This window comes from Misgurnus anguillicaudatus, chromosome 13 (assembly GCF_027580225.2).
Source record: "Misgurnus anguillicaudatus chromosome 13, ASM2758022v2, whole genome shotgun sequence".
NCBI lineage: Eukaryota > Metazoa > Chordata > Actinopteri > Cypriniformes > Cobitidae > Misgurnus > Misgurnus anguillicaudatus.
The window spans coordinates 21,295,151-21,317,920 of NC_073349.2; the positions used below are offsets into that span (position 1 = coordinate 21,295,151).

Below are 22,770 nucleotides of genomic sequence, written 5' to 3' on the forward strand. Positions count from 1 at the left end.
AAACTTTCGCCTCTCTATCGCCATCTTTGTTTGAAACATAAAATTGCAAGTTAATTCACACCTACATTAGTACGCAACAACTTATTATCATACTTTACAACAATGTTTCCCTCTTGGAGGGCACGAGATGGTGCCAGGGGGCCCAGTTCTATGACATTTTAGAAAATACATTCTTATATTTTGTGTAATCAAACCTCAGAGGGGCCGCAAAGAGATGCATCCTTCACAAAGGGAGGGGGCACTAAATCCACTTCCTTTGGCCTTATAAATCACAGCAAATCAGGGTAAGAGTGAACACTGTTTTTTATTTGCTTGCTCAATCGTCATTTTTTGTTTGTTTTTAGCTAAAAAAATATTCTGCTTATGTCTAATGATATATTATTACTACAATCATTTCTGTTTTTGCCTCAGGTTAAAATAAAACTTTTAAATCTGAACAGGAACGTTTAAAAAGTTTTCTATGCTCAAACATTCCAGAACTTTCTATAGCTTTCACTTGCTTCCCGCTAATTTGCGGTCACTGGCCGTAATGAAGGCCTCATGCATTTTTACAGCAATGTCAAGCTAAGCACTGTCATGTATAAATTAACCAGTGAGCTAAAAGCTTTGTTGTGCTGCAGGAAAATGCAAGTCATCAAGCATTAAGCACATATTAATTTTCAATGGACCAGCAATAATGGGAATGTTTTATAAACGGGAAAGCTCTGCGGTCTTGCCCGTCAACCGGCCCGCATCCAGCGCGGTTCCACATTGTACCGTAACCCCCTCACCCCCTCATCTTGTCTTACTTTTAGGCATTTGTAGTTAAATGCAATCCAGTCGAGAAGCAACGTTTGGTACGGGAAATCTGCAAGTCCGCGCATGACCCCGAGATATAAACCCGTGAAATTGTCTTCATTGGGGCATTTGAATGATGGTGGCAACTGCCTAGCTGAGATTGAGGCAGCAGTCGTGTTAAAAGGCGATTGCTGTGGCTTTTATGGCTAACTGCGGTATTCGTATACCAGGTAGCAGGTTTTCATTTTCCAGGCTTTTATTATGGCACATATAAAAAGCGCATTAGATGCAATGATGGGCATAGGCCAGCACATCCTTTGAGACCCTTAAGAGGTTTTTCCAAAACAAATGTGGTAGGGTGCGAAATTTTAATAACAAGCAAATCGCCCCAATTCCAATTTTTTGCTAAGTAATAGATTGTCGCCACTCACGGAAATGCTTTAAATACTACAGCAAATCTGTAGTTTATCCCACCTCAGACGGAGGTGAAAATGGCTTTGGGTTTTTTTGGAAGCAGACTCAAAGGACATGCAAAGCATTCTGGGGCCTAAAGCTGATGCCCTAGTGGCTTGGCCAACCACTTTTCCAAGGCCTGCTACTTGATTAAATGCATAATCCACTACTCCCCATCCCCAATGATTTAGTGTGCCTTTAAATCAGCTTGCGCACACATAAAAACCTCAAATAAAAATCGCCAAGAAAAACCATTGCACTCTAACTGTTCTATTAAAATGATACCCGGCCAGGGCTTTCTTCTCCGCAATACCGTTTATTCCACATGAATGCGTATCTTCATTTTTTTTCCAGAGGTGTGCATATAAAATATTTAAAGTTTAAAATGTCAGCATTGAAACATCAAATGCAGGAGTCTCTCATTAATCACCTGGGATGTAGGCTCCCTTTTAAGGTTATAACCCTTTGAAAGAGCAAAAATTACATTTCTGACCTTGAAGATGAGACAAACTCATAAAGGTAAAATAATTCACAGTTTAAAAGGACAGAGTTATCTGCCAGCTCAAGTTGCTCTGCTGCGAGTTTCGCTCGACGGCAAACAACTTTCATTTTCGCATTTACATCGAAGCTGTTGACATTAATTTGAAATCAAATCGGGAAAAGGAAGCAAAACATCAAAAGGAGCAACAGTGTAACTTTCAAATCCACCGGGCTTAGCTATCTGCACTGCGTCGAATGTTGCCTTTTTTCATAGACTTTTATTAAATGGTGCATGACATTTCCATTACTCAAGGAAATTAAATTCACTAATTTTCTTACAAGCCCGGTACGTCTGCTATTTTAGGGAGGTGCGCGGAAGAGAACAATTGTTCTTACACCTACACAAAAGCGTAGGGATTGTGAATCCCTTTCGAAAAGAAAAAGTGAATTAAAGCCATAAAGGCAATTTGCTATTTAATAAAACAAATCTTGAGTTTTGATCTTCTGCAAAACTGTCATTGGCTAGATATTAAGCCTGAAGCTACATGCATCCATAAACCGAGGTGCCATGTTCCCACTGTGCAATTTACTTTCAAACTGCTTCTAATAACAATAAAGAGAAACGAATGTGATACGATTCAGGTGTTTTCCCTTAAAAGCATGCAGAATGCTTTCCGATCCCTAAGGAGAACTCTGCACTCTGAATTTAGGGAAAAAAACTTCCAAAAGCATTTTTTCCCTAGACATGAGGGAATCTGTTTTACTCCTATCTGCTCAGGCCTGCATATACTCCATTTATCAGCATTAAAAAACTCTTTAAAGGAACAGTTCCCCTAAAAATGTTAACAATTCTGTCATCATTACACACCCTCATGTCATTCAAACCTGTATGCCTTTCTTTTCTGAACATAACACAGTATTTTTTTCAAAGCTGAATGTACCTTTTTTCTAACAATGGATATGAATGGTGACCACAGCTGTCTTCTTTCATTATATGGGGGAAAAACTGATATGGACCTTTCATTATCTTATTAAGCTGCATGACAGAAAGTCATATCGTTTTGGATCCACATAAGGGTAAGTAAAAGATAACTAAGTGAATGGTCGGCTTCACAAGAAAACCCTCATAATTTAGCACTTATTATGTAAACAAAACACTAAATGTGCAATGCACTTCACATCAAGGAGCATCCCAAACATCACACCGTTACTTGATGTGGTTTAATTGTTGGATTGTGAAGCCGGGTTTTTTGGGGGAGGTCTACATAGCTGAGTCGTAGCTGGGCCAGTGGAAGTGACAGCATCACACTAAACCTGGCTCTTCTTCTCTGGAGATGAAAAGCCTGATTACTCTGCCTCTCTCCTGGGGAACCGGCAACATGTCTGACAACATCATTGAAAAATAGACTGCCGAGCCCCTCTGGGTCTTATAAGAGCTTAGATTTAATGTAGAGAAGATTCACACTAAAAAGGAGATGACACCACAGTCTAAACTATTGTGAATACATTAATAACAAGAGAGACAGTAGATTGCTAATAGAGCATCCACTACAGTTTCCAGACCAGGTTAGTCTGTGCTGATCTCATTGTACATATCTGTATCTGTATTTAAATTTACAATTGTGGCCATCTTTGCTCTTTTTTTTCTAATGTATTGTTATTAAAAATGCATTAAGATTTTGTATGCATGTTGCATTAGTGTGTATATACACAAATATTTATATATACACTCACCTAAATGATTATTAGGAACACCTAACTTCTCATTAATGCAATTATCTTATCAACCAATCACATGGCAGGTGCTTCAATGCATTTAGGGGTGTGGTCCTGGTCAAGACAATCTCCTGAACTCCAAACTGAATGTCAGAATGAAAAAAAGGGTTATTTAAGCAATTTTGTTAAGTTCAGTTACTGGGTTTTACGCACAACAATTTCTAGGGTTTACAAAGAATGGTGTGAAAAGGGAAAAACATCCAGTATGCGATAGTCCTGTGGGCGAAAATGCCTTGTTGATGCTAGAGGTCAGAGGAGAATGTGCCGACTGATTCAAGCTGATAAAAGTGCAACTTTGACTGAAATAACCACTCGTTACAACCGAGGTATGCAGCAAAGCAGTTGTGAAGCCACAACACGCAAATAACCTTGAGGCAGATGGGCTACAACAGCAGAAGACCCCACCGGGTACCACTCAGCTCCACTACAAATAGGAAAAAGAGGCTACAATTTGCACGAGCTCACCAAAATTGGACAGTTGAAGACTGGAAAAATGTTGCCTGGTCTGATGAGTCTCGATTTCTGTTGAGACATTCAGATGGTAGAGTCAGAATTTGGTGTAAACAGAATGAGAACATGGATCCATCATGCCTTGTTACCACTGTGCAGGCTGGTGGTGGTGGTGTAATGGTGTTGGGGATGTTTTTTGGCACACTTTAGGGCCCTTAGTGCCAACTGGGCATCGTTTAAATGTCACGGCCTACCTGAGCATTGTTTCTGACCATGTCCATTCCTTTATGGCCACCATGTACCCATCCTCTGATGGCTACTTCCAGCAGGATAATGCACCATGTAACAAAGCTCGAATTATTTCAAATTGGTTTCTTGAACATGACAATGAGTTCACTGTACTAAAATGGTCACCAGATCTCAACCCAATAGAGCATCTTTGGGATGTGGTGGAACGGGAGCTTCGTGCCCCTGGATGTGCACCCCACAAATCTCCATCAACTGCAAGATGCTATCCTATCAATATGGGCCAACATTTCTAAAGAATGCCTTTAGCACCTTGTTGAATCAATGCCACATAGAATTAAGGCAGTTCTGAAGGTGAAAGAGGGTAAAACACAGTATTAGTATGGTGTTCCTAATAATCCTTTAGGTGAGGGTAGATACTGTATACATGCGCATATACACTCTCAGAAATAATTGTACAAAAGTTGTACCTTTTGTCACTATAGGACGGTACAGTACCTTTAAAAAATGTCCTATGTGTACCATTTAGGTACATGTACCATTGAGGAACCATTATGTACCTCTAAGGTACCAGTTTTAGGACATTTCATATAATACATTAATTTATTATAAATTCTGTGTAATTAAACCTCAGAAAAATAAAGCTACTGACCAACAGTATTACATTGTATAATTTAATGTTTTATGTCATACATTTTCTTTAAGGGGGCCACAAAGGGATGTACCACACACAAGGGGGGATGCAGTCCAAAAAAGTTTGAGAATTACTGACTTGGAGGTACCAATATGTACCTTTTAGGTAAAAAGTGTACTTTTTGAAAAGGTACTGCCCCGGTAGCTTTTGTGTATGTACCTTTTTTTGTGAGAGTGTATGTACATATACAAATACAGAGGAGCGTGTGGTGCAGCTAACAACAACCCATATATAAAATGTTTCATATAAGCATTGACTACAAATGTAACAAAATTGGCATTGAATGTATTTTCTTTAAGGCTAGATGATATAATACAAAATGAACGAGTGGGGAAAAGCCAGTTGTTTTCAATTACTCTAAATGTCATGAAAAATTAAGAAATCTCTTTATAATTCTGCACTCACCACATCTAGCTGACAACATTGTAAAGCGGCATTAAATGTATCTGTTGAGAAAAAGAGAATAATTGGCGCTGTATGAATCTTTATCCAGAGGGGCGTCATTATTAAACTTAGACACGCATTTCAATTCAGCAGTCGTATCAGGGAGAGCAAAGAACAAGACAAGATCAAGAAATCCTAATTATAATTACAAAATTACATAGGGTGCAACAAGGGTGCCTAGTTTAATGGTAATAATTAGAGACATAAAATTTTAATAAGAAATATGGCATTGTGTGGGTTTTGAGGCTTATGGTCCAATTGCATGCATGTGGTTGTGATGTTCTCTGATGGGTACTGTGATTAAAATGGTTCATTTTTACACCACTGGCCCTTTAAAGCAGCTCAGCCGGTATTACTGCCCTGGACACAGAAAAAATTCCCATCCTGCACCCAAACCGCCACACGTGCCCTCTTCCTGTCTTTCTTTATTAGCTTGCCATGATCCTCTTAAGCAGACCTCTTCTACAGCGCAATACCATATGTTTTCAGTTAAGCCTAATTTCTTTTTCTTCTCTTTTAAGACATGGATTGGCTTAGCCAGATGCATTATGCAGCCCACTGTTTCACTCACTCATTTTCATGCGTTTTTATTTTTCACTCTGTCTCTTTAGAGGCTCCAAACCGTCGAAATTAATTTACAGCCACAACAAAAAGAGCAGAGCATTTTAAGATCATTGTAAGTAATTTTAAGCTAATTCCCTCCAGATTTGGACATCAACCTTTAAAGCACAGTTACACAGAGCGTACACCGATCCAGAGTCAGCTGTGAGTAAAAACAGGCCATTCACAAAGGTATTTTTAGCTTTTGTTGTTTTCAAATTTGTCAGACACGGTGCATGTTTCATGGATATTTTGCTAAGCAATGTAAAATTGTTGAACCAAAAAAAAGTCCAAGGCTTACACTCTTAAAAATAAAGGTGCTTAAAAGGTCCTTCACAGCGATGCCACTGAAGAACGAATCTATGTAAAATCATTTCAGAGAATTGTTTCTGAACACATTATAAATGTATTACTGAAACTAAATGTACTGCTGTATTGCTTATAATACAGAAAAAATGTTTGATCGGTTGCTTACAACTACTCTTTTACTCGTTCAGCTGTTCACCAGAGCTCAGCTTATGTTACATAGACTGTCAACTATTGAATTGTGGGCGGGCTAAAATGGTGGCTCGATGATGCAATGGAGTCGTGTTTAGCCCCACCCCTAACACAATTGCAACCATACATTCAGGTTGTAGCAGTATTTGAAAGTTGAGAGAGACGGCAGCTTTCCCACGAGTGGGCGTGGTTTCAGTGCCAATAGCATTTGTGAGCAGGGAATTCTGCCTGTTTTTCCAAGATTTTTCCAAGAGTTTTTTTTTCTAATCATTCAAATTTGGCTGTGTTGTTAATATGACATTTTTATGTGGTGTGACAAACAGAGAACACATTTAATATCAAACTTTGCATGGACTTCAAAGAACTCCCTTTTCCCACAAAAACCTTTTGAGAACAGAAAGATTCTTCAGATGTTAAAGGTTTTTATGGAAACATTCAGCCAAAAATGATTCTTCCAAGGCATCGTGAAGCATATTATTAACTCTTTCCCCGCCATTGACGAGTTATCTCGTCAATTAAGAGAAAACATTTGCATAAAAAAAGTGTTTCTCATGAGGTTTTATGTTAATCTGTAATACCGCTATTAAAATTCCTTCACAAAAATTCAATTATTTCAGCTTTTTGCAAAAAAATCTTATTTTTAAGAAAAATACCCATATTTAAGAGTTTATAAGAAGTAGGGATGGGACCATATGAAAATTTCATATCATGATTATACTGACCAAAGTTATCACAGTTATCAATATTATCTATTTTGAAAATCACAGTTTAATATTTCATGTCCCTAAAATTATTTCTGTGGTAAAAAATAAATAAATAAATCTGTCTTATAAGTTCACCATGAATGAATACAATACATTATTCCTAAAAACTATGTTGCATGTGCGTGCCTGCATCAAACTGATTCTGGCTGGACAGGATTTACAGTGAGTTTTCAAAATCACGGTAATCAAACACGGATGTAATGCTGATTAAATTTTAAACGACAATACTAACCGTCAGAACATTTTATCGTGGTTAATCGTGAAACTGGTAATCGACCCATCCCTAATAAGAAGAGACAAAATTATAGATAGGATGAAAAGTTTTTTCCCCATTTTGTTTGTTTGTGTATTGTTTGTTTGAAAACAGAGGGTCTGTTCTTTTATTTGATATATTTGTATATTTATATATTTTAGAAGAACATTTTCCTAGAGAGCATTTTGTCACAAAAAAATGCTGGCGGGCAACTTTTCAAAAAATGTCTGGTGGGGAATCACTATGCTCTTACCTCAACTTAGATGAATTAATATCTTTTTTCAATGCGTGCACTTTTAATCTTTGTACAGAGCTTCGTGAATGTGTTGATGTTTAGCCTGTCCCCATTCATTCCTATGGCTCCAAACAAAAGTTTTATTTTGTGCCACCATACTTTCTCGTGTAACTACTCTTGTAACAGTCTTTAAATAGAGAAAACATGGAAGTTTGCCTGTTTGGAGCCATAGGAATGAATGAGGCTAGGCTAAATGCTAACACCTTCACGAGGCGCTGTACAAAGATTAAAAGTGAACGCATTGAAAAAAGGTATGTAGTAATTAGTCTAAGTTGAGGTAAGAACATAGTAAAATATTGAAAAACAGTGTTTTTTCCTTTAAAGAACGACAGGACCTGATTGGATCCTAAAACAAGGCTAAATTTCAGGACTGAGTTTTCAGTTTATTGTGGAGTAACATTACCAGACAAACTGCAAGCACCCTATTGGTTAAAAACCAAAAGGCTCTGGTGACATCAACCAAAAGGAAAGTAAAACAGTGTCAATTTTTAAAGTCATGTTAACTTCAAATGCTTATTTTTCAGGACCTTTCCTGTGCTAATAAACAATAATTTTAATAACACGGTGATGGAATTGTTCACACTAAAACATCCCCGTTGGGTGTCACACCTGGGTATGCTGTGGCAGAGATCCCCAGAGACCCCCGTGCTGACAAACATCTTTCTGTCACAGATTTCGGTCCCTGTGTAAGATGTGGCACTCTTTGCATTTCCCCTCCTGCGCTGAGACCGATGCTAATTGCATGTTTTTCTGCACTTCCCTGAGGTGCCACAGAAAAACATCAACATCACAAATCACACAGTCCTGTACAACAGTTTGCACAAATGTACTAATTCATATCCATACTTATGGAACAATGCAATACGAAAAGCACTACATGAGCAACACATAAACAAACCGGAAAGGTATCTGGTTTTAAAACAGCCCTTATTGAGATGAAAACCAGCCTGTGATGTAAGTCTACTTTAGGATTACTTCAGCCTTCTTTTCGAATTTATGAGCTCAGAAACAATTGCGCATCTTTACGTGACCTGTTATAAAGGTTTTGCATATTGTTGATTTTAGATTTTATGGCAAAATAAATAAACCACACCCTTACAAACATACAGACAATCAATACTGAAACAAAATAAACATGTCAATCATTAAAATTAGCCTGAATGTTTCACAACTGAACACTACATTAATGCTCAATGTGTTTTAATACAAAATGCTATAAAAAAAAAAAAAAAGTTGCTTACAACTACTCTTTCACCAGCTCAGCTGTAACAACTGCTGTAGTTAACAAGATGTGAAGACTGAAGTCTGTAAAACCTCCTTTGGTCTTAATCTATGAAAACAAGAGATAAATCCACTGCACAGTTAACGTAATGAGGTTTGCATCCAACACAAACACGGCGTTCTCTGAACAACCCCACCCAAAACAGACCCCGCTTCACTCATCTGTCCATTATAGACCTCCAACAGGCACCACATAAGACAGGTGGGCTTTTTATACACAGCAGACTTTCCTTTCCAAGGTTTTTCTAAGGATTTCTTTTTTTCTTTGTGAATTCACTGGTGGATGGTTAATGTAGTCTTATTAATTTAAAAGAGAGGCAAGTCTAGTAATGAATAACTCACTCAAGAGACAGATTGGACGCTGGTGTGTTAGAGGCTATAGCACAAGTATGGTATTAGATTCATAGTTTAAACACAAATGATCCTGAGATTGGATCGATGGAGGCATGCTAAACCCTTACAAAATCATTACTGGCTTTAGGGTGAGAAGAAAAGGCGAGGTCTACAAATTGAGCCGTAAATTGTTAAATATCAGTAAAGGTGCGAAAGTGAGCTCTTATTTCCAGCATAATTACCGCTGCCAATCCGGTGCGATTTTTATAATTCCAAAATCCTGACACTTCACAAAGACACTATAATTGCCTTGCGCTGGCCTTTCGCTCGCCGCAAAGGTCCATTAATTAATTTTTCAGAGGATCTGTCCCGAAACGGATTTCTGCTTATGAAGCGAAGCTCATAGGGAGATGTGGAATTTTTCATGAAAATACAAAAACCGACAGTCTTAGAGAGAGAGTGCTGCTATCCGTCTCTGTTGGCTTTCAAAGGGGGCTAAGAATAGACCAATGAATCTGTGCTAAATACACATTGGACATGCAAGAATTCTAGACATGAGGTACTAGACCTAACCTTCTGAAAGTCAAAATGTTTCAATCACTCACATTTCAATAACATACCCCGTTACAATACTTTTAAGTATTACACACAAATGTGTGTTTTTGCCCTTTGACCTGTAGCATGTGTGGTGAGTATAAATTTGTCTATGTTTGTTTAGGATTGTGTGTAATACAATAGGGAAGTGGGTGGAGCAGAAACAAGAAAAATGGGACACTTTACACATTATTTGCCATGAAAGAAACTCTTTACATTTCAACTTTAGGACCAATTTACAGATGTCAAATAACAAAGGCAAAGATGATTTCTAAAGTTGCTCATTCTCATTCATAACTTATGGTGCGTTCACACCAGACGCGAAAGAGGCGGCAAGCGCGAGTGATTTACATCTTAAGTCGATGCAAAGACGCGAATAGGCATTCTGCGGCACGGTAAGTTGAAAAATCTGAACTTTTTGGCGGATTTTCGCGTCAACCAATCAGGAGCTTGCTCAAGCAGTGACGTGATTACAGGAAGCGAGCTGAGGCAGGAAGACAAAACAACAATTGAGGACATCATCATTACCATAGCTACACAAGACATCTTCGTACTTTTACAGAAATTAAAAGAATCTTGATTGGAATAAAGTAAGGAGGTCAAACAATCTGGTAAGTTTACTCAATTTGAGCTATATAAGCCCCTCCCATTTTGCACATTTACGCGTAAATGCCTCGAATAACTAGAATTTGAAGCGAGTAAACTCAAAATGTTCAAGCGTCCAATTATACATAGCGCGTCCTTGCTGCCTCCTCCGCGTCTGATGTGAATGCACAGTTATGGTGCATTCCCACCAGCCGCAGTAGAGGCGGCAAAAATGCGCTATTTGTGCGTAGTTGGACGCTTGAACATTTGAGTTCACTCGCTTCATTCTCGCGTGAAAGCCGCGCGTGAAATTCTAGTCATTCGAGACATTAATGCGGAAATTCGCATGGGAGAGGCTTCTGCGTCCGCTCGCTTACTTTAATCACGCCATTACTACAGCAAGGTCCTGATTGGTTAACGTGACGCGGAAATCCAGCAAAGTTCAGATTTTTTATAACTTGCGCGCTTCCCGGCGGCAACGCTCAATTCGCGTGGAACGCGCGTTCCGCGCCATTCGTGGCGAGCTTACCACGTGTACCGCACCGCAGGATGCCTAATCGCGTCTTTGCATTGTCTTAACATGTAAATCACTCGCGCTTGCCGTGTCTACCGCGTAACACCACAAGCAGCGGACTTCGCGTCAGGTCCTGATCACAGCGTTGGGAATGATTTCTGCGATAACTTGCTGCCTATACATTAACACTTACATATGGAGATTGCAAAAAAAAGTCTCAAAATATCAAATTTCCTGAAGATTCATTTCCATTAACAAACTAAAGCCTCCAAAAAAAAAAAAAAAAATCTTAAAGAAGACATATCATGACATTTTCCATGTTTAAGTGCTATAATTGGGTCCTCATTGCTTCTATCAACCTAGAAAATGTGAAAAAGATCAACCCAGTAATTTAGTTTTGGTAAACAATTCTCTGCAAGCATGTGAAAAAAGGTTTTTTTGGCTCCCCTTGTGATGTCAGGAGGCCCCTAATCTGCACTGTCCAACCATGGCACTACCATTTAGGGCGGTGATCAGCTCATTTGCATTTTAAAGGACACACCCAAAATAGCACATTTTTGCTCACACCTACATAGGTGTGGCAATTTTAAGATGTTATAATAAATTATCTATATACATCAGCACAAAAGTCTTGCGAAATGTTCCCTTTAAGCTCAAAAACAGAAGAAGAAACATATTTTTTCCTTTTTATATAAAGACAGTCTCCTAAAAACACAGTTCTTGAAAATTCAAACATCCCTAACAAAAAAATAAAGTCTAAAACCTCACTTGACTTCATGTGTTTATTTACTGCTGAGTGACAAAATGAAGAAAATATATTCTAGCGACTGCCTGTGTATTCTGATCTACCTCCAATTACGAGATGAAACAACTGGATATTATAGGAAGCATGCACGCGGAGTTTCCAGAGCATTAGATGGATTTTACAAAGCACGCCTAGAACAGCATTTCATTAAATCTTTTCCTTTTTTATATTGTTTTTATATGTTGCATATAAAGCTGTGCAGTGTATAAATATCAGAGAATTTAAGAGGACGCAGCGCAGAAAGAGCAACGAGATGAAGGGAGAAAATGAAAGGTTGAAATGGCATCCTTTCTAAACTTAATGAAACAGCATCCTTTAATTTTTTTAAGTAATTATAATAAAGATGGAAAAACATAATAAAGGCCTCCCAGCCCCCACCTGCTAACAGTAATTATAATAGACTCAACAATAAATGGTAAAGCAGCACAGAGCTGCATCTTGGGAATTCTCTGGGGTCTGTGGATTAGCTTGAAAAGCCTGAATGATTAAAATACACTAATTAAAATTTTGTGTTCCTTGGTAACTCGTCTTCTTGGGCCCGTCGCACTGGTAAAAAGGGAATAAATGTGACAAAAGCAAATACTGCTTCAGACTCCAGTAAGTAAACAAGCATAATCCAGTTTTCATAGGTGTGTTTCCATTACATATTTCACAGATATATTGTTGTTCATACTTCTTAAAGGAAAAGTCACTCTATGTCTTTTAAAAACCTGTAACACATACAATTGAAATGAATGGTGACCACAGCTGTCATGCAAGCTCCACTCCCTATTCACTTTTACTACAAAAAACTGCTTGAATATTGTGATGCACTTCTCATTTGGTGTTTCACGTTGAACTTGAACATTGAACTTCACCAAGAACCCTTTCCAACATTATGAACCGAAGTGAAAACCTGAGATCTCTGGGGTGATGTGCAGCAAGGGGCTTTTTCTCGTGGTTTGACAGATATGAAGAGAGCATGAAGAACAACTTGATCAAAGAGCAAAATGTAGCATCAGTAATTATCCTGTAGCCACTTCATTCAAACAAGAACAGATCTCATCCGTTTGCAAGACACTCAGTACTGGGCCTCAACAGTATGGATGTGCCATGAAACTAGTGATGGTGGAAATCTATCGTGTCACCGGTGTGGTGAGGAACGTGAATGTTTTTCAGCGGGGTCCTGGGAGGCCAGCGCCTCTTTCCTCCTGCAATATGCTGTCTATGTGAATGATGCTAATCTCTTGTTTGCTGTCAAAAGGAACAACGGAGCAAGAGATGATTTCTTTAAATCGACCCCCCCCATCCATGTTCACTTTGAGACATGGATAGGACAAGTCAATCCCTAGGTAAAATCGCACAGAATTAAACACAACAGAAATATGTGTGTAAAGTAGCTGGGATTACTCGACAGCTGCGTTTCAATGCTTTTAAAGATCTTGTAAAGAGAGTATGTTCTTGTGATCAGGTTTAAAGCCAGTTTGAGCGTGTGTACACACAAGTTTAATGGGAAAGTATGCTAATATAAAAACAGCATTTATTCTTTGCTAAAGTAATGTTAACTCTGGTTTAGCAGGATAAACAACATTGACGGAGCTTGTTGAGGATGTGGAGAAAAGAGAGGAAACCAAAGCGTATTATGAGGTTAGGAAATATATTAAGAGTTGGTCTGGCTGCTGCTTCTTTGCCAATCAAACTACAGCTGCAAGATGTCTGTATACTGCCAAACTTTAAAAGTTTTAGAGACTTTTTCAGTTTAAATATTTTAAAAAGAATGCTTAAATATTTAGGAGACAGTAAGAAATGACACATCATACAGGGTTCCCACACCTTAGTTAACTTCAAATTCAAGGACCTTTCAAGGACTTTCCAGGTCCAGTACCCTCAAATTCAAGGACTAAATGTGGGGACACATTTCAAGTGAGAGCAAGCCCTACTGAAAAAGCCATCTAAAACCAGCATAAGCTGGTAGCTGGTTTTAGCTGGTTTAAGGCGGTTTACGCTGGTCCTCCCAGCCTGACAAAGCTGGTCATGCTGGTGGGCCAGCTGGTTTTCCAGCAAGACCAGCTAAGTCCAGCTAGACCAGCTTAAAATATGACCAAAACACAGCTAGACCAGCTTCCTACACCAGCAAAACCAGCTAAAACCAAGCTGGGGACCAGCTAAAACCAGCTCACCAGCTTATGCTGGTCTTAGCTGGATTTTTCAGTAGGGAGGTTACATCGTGTTACCTTTTAAGATACATTGTTACAGTTCCCTTTCGAGGGAACTCGCGCTGCGTCACTGCTGTGACACTTTGGGGACGCCTCCAGGGGTAAGTGTGTCTGAATGTGTATATCAAATTCAACCAATGGTAAGGCTTAACGACAAATACAGGGTGACGCGGGAGCAGGAAGTATATAGCTATCTGAAATATTGCCAAAGACGGCGTTACAGGGACGCAGGAAGTATGGTACGGGTGACGCAGCGTCTCGTTCCCTTCTCAGGGAACAACAGTTACATACGTAACGCGAGACACTTTCATGTGTCAAACACAACTATGCAAAAAAGCATTTTGGTATGAATCAACATTTGCATACACAAGATATAAGCATTAAAAGTAAACAGTTTAGCAAGTGTGCTTAAAAAGTCTAGAATTTGTATGATATTATCCTACACTACACAGGGAATAATATGGATTTTTTTTTTCAGAAAACATCTTGCATAAAATGGATTCAAGCACTTTCAATGACCTGTATCTATGCATGTATATTTTCAAAAACTTCCCAGGGCCTTGAATTTTTCCCCCCAGATTCACAAACTTTCAAGGATTTCAAAGACCTGTGGGAACCCTGATCATAAGTGTGCAACCCATTTAACTTGTGTAATGTAATGTAATGTAGTTCAGAGAAAAACAGGATGTAAAATGAGGAAAAAAATGTAGGGTGGGACCTGATTTTACCCATCTGGAGATGACTGGATAGTCAGACATAAATGTGAGTTTGTTAAAACAATGGTTAAATGGCTATTAAGCTATTGGTATACCCGCACAGCCTAAGTGACATCAGCGGAAAAGAATAATAATTTTAGAGGATGGATATTACTTTAAATTTACTATGAAAATCTTTATAAACGTTTACTAAATAATTCAAGGTAAAAAGAACATGCTTTAAACCAAATCCAAACATAATCTTAAAAAACAAGTGTTGTAAAAAGTGCTTCCTATAAAAGTTATCTTGTTTAATAAAATGATTTCAGCTGAGATCATCTTTGCCTGTATAACTATGACTTTTTTAAAATCCTTCTTACAAATGTAATTACCTTTTTGGTTAACCAGTATGACCTGATACTTCCTCTCTATGGAGCAGAGAGACATGAGGTTACAGGCTGCAGGCACGAGTGGACATCAGAGACAGGCCAGTCTGGCACCATACCCGTGCCCATGCTCCGTGAGAGCGATGCTGGTGGCCTCAGTCTTGAGAGCAAATTAGATCCACTTCATTAAAATATACCAGCCAATGCAGGAAGGAACAAAAGAGATGAGCTAGATATACATAGAGACCAGACGCGATCTGTGCACATCTGACGAACACATTGCCTCACTTGGACAAAACAAAATGCAGCCCAGAGAGATAAAACCACAATCAGATATAGATGTAAAACCCAAACACGGGATTACACGGCATGTGTGCGAAAAGAAATGGCAGAGGGCATATTTGTTGTACCACGGCCCTTTTGTTAAGGTGCTACAATTTGCATGTGCTCTTTGTGCGGCAAAAAAGTGAACATGGCTCTCGGTTATAAAAACTTCTGCCTCGCTGCAATTACACAAAAGAAAATGAACACTTTTGGGTTGCCCCGGTAACCTAATTGCATCAGTACATTGCACACAGGAGCCAAAGTAACTGAATTTTGATGAAAAGGCGGCGATAATTTACGGCATTGAGAAATTAGTTGCCGTGGCGACGCGTTAATTACATCTCAAATTAACAATGCAAGTGTAGTGAAATTAAATATAAATCATATTTTTTGCATAAATTACAGGGGTTGATTAGTGCGAGGCGCCAAGAGAGAGAGGTTGGGATTCCACGGGCCTGTCAAGTCAACCCTCCCAACACCCCCCCGTCTCATTGAGCTTAAAAGAGAAATGCCTTAAGCTCTCTTACACCTCTGCAGCGGCAATGTTTTCGTGCCTGGGTGCGTGTGTCTTCCAATTAACATTTTCAGGTTGATGAACTTCTCTGTATTTTCTGTCACTCCTGGAAAAGCATAAATATGTTTGTTTTTCTCTGCCGAATGAGCGCTAATGCATGTTAACATATGCAATGAAAACACCATCATATACTATAAAGCGGGGTTCAAAAGTCAGTAAATACATGAGAAAGATGTAATTCACATTTAATTACAACATGCAAGTGAAAAAAAAACACGAAAAAAAAATATTTAAGACTTTGCATTATTTTGAACCAAAAATAATACTTTGTGACTATGACCTAGACGTGGGTGACATGCAAAAAATATCATATCATGATTGTTTTAGGAAAAACTCAATTTCACGATTTTTATCGCAGTTATTTTTTGTGTTGGTTTTTTAAGAACTATTTTTCCATTAATGAGCCTTAAAGGATTAGTCAATTTTCTAAAAAAAAAAAGAATGGATAATTTACTCACCACCAGTTCATCCAAACTGTTAATGTCTTTCTTTGTTCAGTCGAGAAGAAATTATGTTTTTTGAGGAAAGCATTACAGGATTTTTCTCATTTTAATGGACTTTAATGGACCCCAACACTTAACAGTTTTAATGCAGTCTAAAATTGCAGTTTCAAAGGTCTCTAAACGATCCCAAATGAGGCATAAGGGTCTTATCTAGCGAAACGATTGTCATTTTTGGCAAGAAAAATAAAAAATATGCACCAGCGCGACCTCATGTAATACGTCATCACGTCAAGAGGTCACGGATGACGTATCGAAACTACGCCCCAGTGTTTACAAGTGAGGAGAAAGAGGACCGTTCCGACATTGTTGTTTGTCGAATGATACTAATTATTGTCTTTGTGTCAGTTTTTTGTTTAAAATGGTCCGCAAATGTGCATTTTATATATGTAACACGTGACCGTTCGACGTCATTACGCAATTACGTGAGGTCGTGCTGACTCATCACACAGCCGGGGGAAGAAGAGAAGAAGTGCATATTTTAGATTTTTCTTGCCAAAAATGACAATCGTTTCGCTAGATAAGACCCTTATGCCTCCTTTGGGATCTTTTAGAGTCCTCTGAAACTGCAATTTTAAACTGCATTAAAACTGTTAAGTATTGGGGTCCATTAAAGTCCATTAAAATGAGAAAAATCCTGGAATGTTTCCTTAAAAAAACATAATTTCTTCTCTACTGAACAAAGACAGATATCAACAGTTTAGATGACATGGTGGTGAGTAAATTATCTGGACTTTTTAAGAAAATGGACTACTCCTTTAATACAGTCATACTAATGCCCCCATTTAAAAATGCACTCCTACAAGGTAACAAAATATGCGTAGACAGTGCGCGGACAATACGCGTACAACAACGCATGCGCGAGAAAATATTGAGACAGGACACTCCACTACAAAAATGACACAAAGGAAATAGACAGCATTTGCACAAACGCTATCATTTTCTCTTCTTTTATTTTCACTTCTTCCTAAGAACAGAAAGCTGTGGAGCATTTTTGTCACCATAATGTTTGATTCCTGTTCTTTGTTCTCTTCTTGTTTGTTCTAAACTTTGTTTGCAATGGTTGGCTACTTTTCTTCACTTATCCTAAATTTTTTATGTACTGTAAATGTCACAAATCAGTGCTGCCACGGCGGTCTGGTAAAGTAATAATTTGAATAAGAAATAATTTGTATTGCGCATATGCCGAACACGGCCATCCGCGCGTAGCCGCGGTGAGTATACTTTGAAAGCTCTGCGGACACGTGAACGTGCGAGCTGAACGCGGAGAAACTCGCCCTTAACTTGCCTTCAGGTTGCGCTCGCCTCAGTTTGTTGTGTACTTGCACTTGTCGTGTACATGATGTAGGCATGATCCAACGATATTTCCGAATAAAAAAGTGGATCGTGGAGACATTTTAATCGTTCACAGTCAAATATTGTCATATCGCACACCCCTACTTTCACCTGCTACGTTTTCAATGACACACATGGTCATGTCGCAAATACAGCAAAAAGAGGGAAGTTTAAACAAGACGATAAACTTTACAAAAATGCGCTGCTAACCTACAGGAACACTAGTTCTACAGCTCTTAAACAGAAATAATTGTATCTTGTTTAACATGTTGTGATCTCATACATTTGGGGTGGGACAGTATGGTCTTTAAGGTTCAGGGCAACTGAAAATGTGAAAAATTAGGCACTGGCACTCCTGAGTGAAAAGTACCATGTGGCTGATTTAGGGTATGAAGGCTTGTTTTGTTTAAGCCGTCCAATCCCACACATACAGTGGCATGTGTAACCCCGAGAACAAGCCTCCAGAGTGATCTCTGCTTAGGAGAGAGAGAGAGAGAGAGCGAGAGAGAGCATAAACAGCAACAGGAACCAACTTGAGCCATCTAAATTATTCATCGTCCAGATGGATTCCTTTCTCCTTGAATTTTCTACTCAAATAGACTCATTTCACCTACAATTTTCTGTTGTGTCCAATGACTTACAAACCACAAAAACAACACATGCAGCTGTCAAGACACAACTGGGAAAATATCCTGAGACCACTTTTATCTACCCACACTCCATCATTTCTTTCTTTCCTTCCTATTATTAATATTCTTTCTCTCTCTCTCCCTCTCTCTCTATCTCTCTTTTTCTCCCTTTTCTTTCTCTTTCTCGTGGTAAGCTAAAGGAGTGACATTGGGGGAAGGATATGAAAAAGCCTGCAGTCCCCTGAGACTTTAACTATCTGCCATTTAGCTGCTAAAATGTCAGCAAAATTTAATGAACTCCACGTGTCTCTCCATCAGTCCTTGAAAAGTATTTTATGTCTTCTGATGCTTTTCTGCTCTTTATTCGGTTGATAATTCCAAACAGTACCAAATTAAAAGTGTTGTTTCAGCAGTTACAAAAGCTTTAAGCTGAAGGCGTTTCTTTTCAGTCGAGAAGAAATTATGTTTTTTGAGGAAAACATTGCAGGATTTTTCTCATTTTAATGGACTTTAATAGACACCAACAATTAACACTTAACAATGGAGTTTCAAAGGACTATAAACAATCCCAAACGAGGCATAAGGGTCTTATCTAGCAAAACAATTATCATTTTTGACAAGAAAAATAACAAATATACACTTTTAAAGCACACAATATCACTAATATCAAAAACTAATTTAAAAAAAATTATGATTTTATCTACACTGTAATAAGTATTTGCATGGTATACTGCATTCACTTTTCTTATTTATTTTTTTAAGCTACAATATCTTTTTTAATGCCAAACTCCTAAAATCTTTCAAAAAGCAACAGAAGACTCGCCAAAATAAAAGCGCTTTCTAAAATGGCCAAAGCAGGATTATAATTGAGACGAACACTCCCACAAAAATTATTTCACCAGACTGCATTATGAAACCACGTTTCCATCAAAATACTCTTACACAACGCTGCCCACAGCTCCATCGTGTTACCACGACACTTACTTCTCACCTCAGTCATTATAGCCCCTGTGCCAGGATAAAGATGGACAGACTACATTACCAATATGACCAACCTCCACTGGCAGAGGTCCATTCACACAAACGTACTTCCTGGCCTCGGCCGAGAAGGTAGAGATGACCTCAGTCTCCAGGGGCGACTCTTCTCCTCTACATATCCACTTATAAATGTGCCTGATGACTTTTAAAAGGACAAAGAATCATTAGGAGAATAAGTAGCCTTTCACATATTCTCTCTGCAACGCCCCCTGAAAGTAATTCCAATGCATTTACACAAAAGAGAATTGCTTTACTGGGAGAGGCAGTGGTTTAATGGTCCAATACGCTCTTGGCCCAAGTACAATTATCTTCGTATGATGATGCAAAAAAAACGGAGGAAAAAAACTGAGGCTTTGAAGGAAAAGTGGGTTCAGTGAAATGTCAGTGTGTGCACACAAACATTTGGCCGTTTATGAGTAAATAAATCACACATATGAAAAAAACATTAACACAACAGTTATTACTCTTTGCACAAACAAACTGCAGTTGATCAAGGCATAAAGAAAATATTCAACATCTTTAGTGCAAAATGGAAAGCATGGGCAGTAAATCATATATAGGGACTTTCAAACGCAGCCTCCAAGGGGCTCTTCAGTCTGTTGCTATACAGAGATACTCACTTTTCATTGGATCTGTTATATAATAACGCACTTGACGAGAGAGACGACAAAAGATCGGCTGTGCAGAAGGCACTTAAGATCAACAGGGGATCGAAAGAATAGCCCGGGGCAAGTTGTCACACTTGAATATTTTTACTCTTTAAGTTTTGTATAATAATTAAATAATAAATTGGCTATCAAAACTGTCTTAAAAATTTCCATTGTTTAACGGCTTAAACACAACTCAACTTTTAGTAGTTTACTACTGCTGGAAAACACACTTTCCTTTCAATTGGGCTTTTGAGTCAAATCTACTTGTGACAACCTGCCCCGGTCACTTATTCATGTCTTTTCATCTACAAAGGCTTGCCAAATATACACCTAGTGAATTCATCCGGTCGGCCGAGCAACCCAAGATATCAATTTCAGTGTCTGAACGATCGCTTTAGAACCAATAACCGAAGTCTCAACATGCCTCTCTATACAGGGGCTAAAACTGCACACAGATTATATTAAGCAGACGTTTGATGTTGAAATAAATATACCCTTTCATTTTGCCTGCAATAGGCCTCAACTCTATAAAAAAGTCCAGACCCACCCAAAAAGATTAAGTAAAAACACAGAATAATGCAGAGGGAAAGGGAAACAGCTTTTGTAGCGGGCGGGTTGGAGTCGGTTTGAGGGACGACCTGCCCTGCATGACAGCTCCTATAAATTTCACATCTGAGGGCCCTACAGTATATGAGCATCCACACAACAGCCCTCAACCAGCTATTTTATAGGGTCTTGAAAGAAATAGTAGGCAAATATAATGCAAAAGGTATTTCTTTACCAGCATTCTGGTTTCCTGTGAAACATTCGCTAATAAATATAACATCTAAATAACGAAAGGTAAATTCCACTGATAATGGGACACATAATGTTTCCTGTTTGCATTGGTACTGCTTTACTACTTAAACAATTATTTAAAGTAGATATGCAACTAGTGTTGTCAAAAGTACCGGGTCGTCGGTACCAAGCCGGTACTAAAAAATAAAAAAGTCATTGGTACCTTGGACGTGGAACTGGGTCCAATTGGGTCCACCCGGAACTAATGCGCCATTTGACAGGTTGTCAGTCGGAAACTTTTCATGAACGCAACAAGAAGACGTGAGCCACGCGATTCGCAACGCAGGGTCATTGAACAACACAAAATCATTTAAAGATGTGCAGAGCCGCTTTACTAGCTTACAGAAATACTTCAAATTTAAAGCGCATCACAGAGAGAATGAGTGAAGTGTCCGGATGAAAGGAGGAAAAACATTAAAGGCGTCAGCTGGATTCATTAAAGCAGGTGAGCTTCAGTTTTAATTGCGTTTGCATTATGAGTGTTGTAGCATTTTAATGTTGGATTGAAATAAACCCCTGTTTGTAAACTTAATAGTAGGTACAGTACCAGCGCCGCTAATGTTCATTCTGTCAGGTGATTTTATTAACCTTTTAATGCTTTAAAAACGTTTACATGTGTAAAATAAATGAGAAAAAAACATTGTCTTTTTTATGACGTGTATATACAAAATTCGGCTAGCAATGTTTGTCGTTTTATGCATGCAGGTACTTAAATCTATGTAGTCTTTTGTAAATGTATTATCTCAGTTTTGTTATTTAAAAACAGTTATTTGGTGCCAGTCAATGCTTTTATATTATTATTTTATATTAAAGGAACTGTATGTAAGAAATGTATATCAATTAATCATAAAATGACCCTGATATGTCACTAGACATTAAGAAATCATTTTCATTTCAAATACTTATAACACTGACAACAGTGGTATGGCCAGGATATTGTCATTTAAAAAGTGGAGTTGCAGCCCTCAACTGATGTTTATGTTGTCATTTTGTGTATTGGCCACTAGCTGTGTGATTGCAGTACCAGTTTTAGCCACAAGTTTTGTGATTGCAATACCAGTTTTGGCCACAATCCTACATACTGTTCCTTTAACATTTAACTTTATTAATAAAATAGTTTTTAATTAGTATGTTTTTGTGTTTTGCTTTGGTACCGAAATTAGTACCGAGATCCGAAAATTTGTACTGGTATCGATCCCAGCCAATGAAATTTTGGTATCGTGACAACGCTATATGCAACAATCTATCAGCCAATAATCAGAAACTGTTGATATAAGCAACCAAACAATAAAAAACAGCAGATAATCATGGCCGATATACAGTATCCTGTCAATCAAAAAAGAACAGGAAATGCAATTAATATAAGCTCTGTGTAAAGAAAATGCAAAAAAACACATTACTAGTTTAATGTTCAATATTAACTCTTTCCCTGCCATTGACGAGTTAACTCATCAATTTAGAGAAAACGCTTCCCTGCCAATGACGTGTTTTTCCGGCAATCAGTAATGCTGGGTTTACACCAGCCGTGGTAGAGGCGTCAAGAGCGAGTGATTTCAATGTTAAGTCAATGTGTTGACGCGCGTCTAGAGGTCTCGTGGCGCGAATGAGGCGTTTAGCGCAGCACGTTAGATGTGATTCCACCTCATTTGCACGTCTAGTTCGGGCGAATGCCGCGGCAAACGGGCGAGTTGAAAAATTTGAACTTTGGCAGAAAAACGCGCCGCGTTAACCAATCAGGAGCTTGCTCTAGTAGTGACGTGATTAC

General features: G+C 38.5%; 1 protein-coding gene across 4 annotated transcripts in view; it reads right to left on the reverse strand.

Annotated features, from left to right (window-relative positions):
- The window catches only part of casz1 (castor zinc finger 1), a 293,559-nt gene that overhangs the window by 148,187 nt on the left and 122,602 nt on the right, over window positions 1-22,770 (reverse strand). Inside the window, exon 1 of one of the 4 annotated variants that reach the window (XM_073875364.1) lies at window positions 5,282-5,300. The exons of the other annotated variants lie outside the window; for them this stretch is intronic. The gene's annotated coding sequence lies outside the window, so the exon portion shown is untranslated. Of the gene's footprint in view, window positions 1-5,281; window positions 5,301-22,770 lie in introns of those variants that run through there. 4 annotated transcript variants of the gene reach the window in all.